Consider the following 3,588-nt stretch of genomic DNA (forward strand, 5'->3'; position numbering starts at 1 on the left):
GTCAGCGCCGCCCCAGAGCCGGGATGCCGCGGCTGCGGCGGCGGCGGAGGCGGGCGGGCGGGCGGGCGGGCGGCAGGGGGGGCGGGCCGGGGGCGGGCCGAGGATGGGGTTACCTGGGCGGGCCCAGCGGCCCGGGACACCCCCCCGGGGGCGGGCCGGAGCGGCGGCTGCTGCCGCCCTAGCCCGCGGGACTGGGCTGCTCTGGGGGCCTCCCCGGCCGGGCGCCCGGAAGGACTTGGGGCCCGAGCCCGCTCTAAGTACGCCTGGCTGCGCGCCGCCGAGCCCGGCCCGGCTAGAGGCGCAGCGACCCAGCTGCCCGGTCGCCGCCCCGGCCTCGGGGACAGGCGGGCACAGCTCCCCCAGCCCGCCGCTGTGGGCACTGCAGCGCGGCCCTCGCCGCCCCCCCACCAGCCCCCGCCAGCGCCTGGAGCCCAGACCCCGACTGGACCGCGGCGGACCCACCGGAGCGCGGCTGCCACTTGCGCGCGCCCAGGCGCTGGCGCTCCGGGTGTCCCGGGCTGCGCACCGGGGCGCTGGACGTCGCCCGGCTGCCCCCTGCCTGGGCCCTCCCTGCCTCCTGGCCCCCGCGTCTAGCGGCCCAGGCCCTCCCTGACGCTCACCTCCCTACAGCCTTCCGGGAGCTGGACGGGGCCTCCCCGCTTCGGGCAGCTTGGGACAGCGGCCGGAGACTGTGGGAATCCGAAACCTTGCTTCTAGCTAGCCACAAGATCTGGGCGCGCTCCAGGCGGCAGGGTCTTGACTCCGTTTTCTCATCCGAGAAGTGGGCTAAAGCCGCCGAGATTGGGAGGACAAGAGGAGTTTAGGGAAGTTCTCTTGCCCACTCACCAAGTGTTACTTAGCATTTGGTTTTGAGTGCTTGTTCTAATTATCCTCCCATACTAGGCAGATTCAGCCTCTTGTTGATTTCGGGCACAGAGGGGTGGCTGCCATGTTTGTGGAAGGAATACATGAATGAAATGGAATGGACTGCTTGGCTAGTCCAGAGAGCTCAATTCCACTCCAAAGTAACCCCTAAGAACTGCCTGCTCAAGCCCAGGCCACACCCTCTCAGGTCACCGATGTGATTCTGTGTGCCCCTCACCCTCCAGGCTGCATCCCCCAGCTGCTCAGAGCTAGAGGGGCCTCTTACCTAAACAGCAAAACTAAGGCCCAGAAAGGGAAGGACCTACCTCACCTACATAGGGGTTGGGAGCAGAGGCAAGGACCAGGCTATGCCCTCACCCCTTGCCCCAATTCTTCACTGATTTTGGAGTATGAGGTTTGCTCCCACAGAGGCCATCATGTTTGGGTGCTGGAGATGGTGCCCTGGAGTCCCCTGGGCTCAGAACAGAGGAGGGGCTCAGTAAACACTTGGTATTGGGACTGGGTGGAAGGTGGCAGGGATTTGTGGGGCTGGGCAAGAGTACAGATGGAGGGAGGTTCACATACCATATGTCCAAATATTTGCAGGTTATAAATCAAGCTAACAAAATGTAAAATAAAATATGTTCTATTCTTCTATCTTGATGAATCCACTTTCCTAACAAGGCAGGAAGCTGGCTTTGAGTGTGGCTTTCTCATACTTCTCAGACCTTGCCCTGGAGCTGGTGGCGCAGGGAGAGGGGCTGCTAGTGCCTGGCCTGTGCCCCCGCCCCCTACCTTTTCCCATCTCTGCCTCTGAACTGCCCTTCAGGGGTGTTGTGCACACTTGTGAACATCTCAGTCTGCAAGTGCAAGCTCTGTCCTTTGGTCACTCCTCAGGCTTAGGGCTCAGCACACCCGTAGTGCACTCTCTCTTCAGGTGGGATTTGGGGAAGAGACCCACATAAGTCCTGGCAATGGGCTAAGGGCCATCTGTGCAGGGAACTCCAGGGGCCTGGGAACCCAGAGTATGCTCTAGTGGAGGTGGCGCAAGCTCCAGGTGGGCATGTCCCCTCGTCCCCATGGTCTTCCCTCCCTGTGATGAGAAGTTAGCTGGAGGAGGGCCAGACTCCGGGGGGCCCAGGGCAGGGGCCACTCTCACCTGGGTTTAAGGGTAGCACTGAAGTGCTGACCTATTTTGAGGCAACATATTCACTTCCTGGAGACTCATTGTGGTATGATGGAAAATAATAATAATAACAATAATAATGATTTAGATGGCAACAGGCAATTATGTTAGGATCGCCATATAATTTTTTTCCAAACCAGGATGTTTTCAAGAGTGACAGGGGGCTCTAACTGGAAGATTTGCTAGGCTACCAGGCATAGACCAAGGCTCTGCCAGGCTACCTAGGAGGCATTGTGCCACTCAAATGTGCCCTGGTGTGGCAGACATCGTGCTTAGTGTCAACTCATTCAATCCTTGCAACAAATCTAGGCAGTAGTTACTCTTGTCACCCCCGTTTTACGGATGAAGACACCAAGATGACTTGCTTAAAGACAGTGGTGGGCCTGGGACTCCAGAGCCACATCCCTGGCTCTCATGCCACCCTGAGCCTAGGACTCAGGTGTTTGTGCTTAAGCCCCGGTCCCAAAGCACATGACACTGGACCTTTGGGAAGCTACAGGACCTTCAGTTTCTGTATCCATCAGATGCAGACAATGTTACCTGGCTCGCCTTCTCCTGGGGTGCTGGGAGATGCATATGAGTGGGTGTGAGTGAGCCCCAAGAGCGGGACCAAGCTGAGACTAGGAGGGAGAGAACTGGAGCCACCGACCGGAAGGTCTCTCCCCATCTGTGATAATGGAGAGGAGGAGCCCTTTGCTCTGAGTCAGTGGAAATTCTTAATGAGAAAGTCTCTTGGAGGAAACACTCTTCTAACTTTTAAGAATAGCCCAACTGTGAAGATATCAATGCAAATTAATGAACAAGTCACATTGTCAATAGCTCTTTAATATCAGTAGTAAGAGTGCACCTGGGCCGGGTGCAGTGACTCACTCCTGTAATCCCAGCACTTTGGGAGGCCAAGATGGGCAGATCACCTGAGGTCCAGAGTTTGAGACCAGCCTGACCAAAATGATGAAACCCCATTTCTACTAAAAATACAAAATTAGCCAGGTGTGGTGGTGCATGCCTGTAATCCCAGCTGGTTGGGAGGCTGAGGCAGGAGAATCACTTGAACCTGGGAGGCGGAGGTTGTGGTGAGCCGAGGTTGTGCCACTGAACTCCAGCCTGGGCAACAAGAGGGTCTCAAAAAAAAAAAAAAAAGAGTGTGTCTGGTGCTTCTTGTATACCAGCCACCATCTCAAGTGCTTTGTTCCTTTGCATTAACTCATGGAATCCTGGCCACAGCTCTAGTAAGTAGACACTGTTATTAGTCCCATTTACAGGAGGGGAAGCCCCAGTGTGGCCCTAAAACTGCTATCAGAAATATTAACAACCCTGTCACATACATAAGATTATTGTTATTCCCATTTTACATATGGAAAAACTGAGGCCCAGAGAGGTCAAGTGGATTCTCTAAAGTCAGTGAGCAGCATGGCCAGGGTTGGAAGCAGGTAGTCTGGGCACTGAGCCAGCACAATGCTGTTCAATGGATGAAAGTCTTTCACATGTCAGAATTAATGTCCGTGTTCAGAAGGGGAAGCTCATGGGGTTTCTGTAGG

Source organism: Callithrix jacchus, chromosome 7, assembly GCF_049354715.1.
Source record: "Callithrix jacchus isolate 240 chromosome 7, calJac240_pri, whole genome shotgun sequence".
In the NCBI taxonomy this organism is placed as follows: domain Eukaryota; kingdom Metazoa; phylum Chordata; class Mammalia; order Primates; family Cebidae; genus Callithrix; species Callithrix jacchus.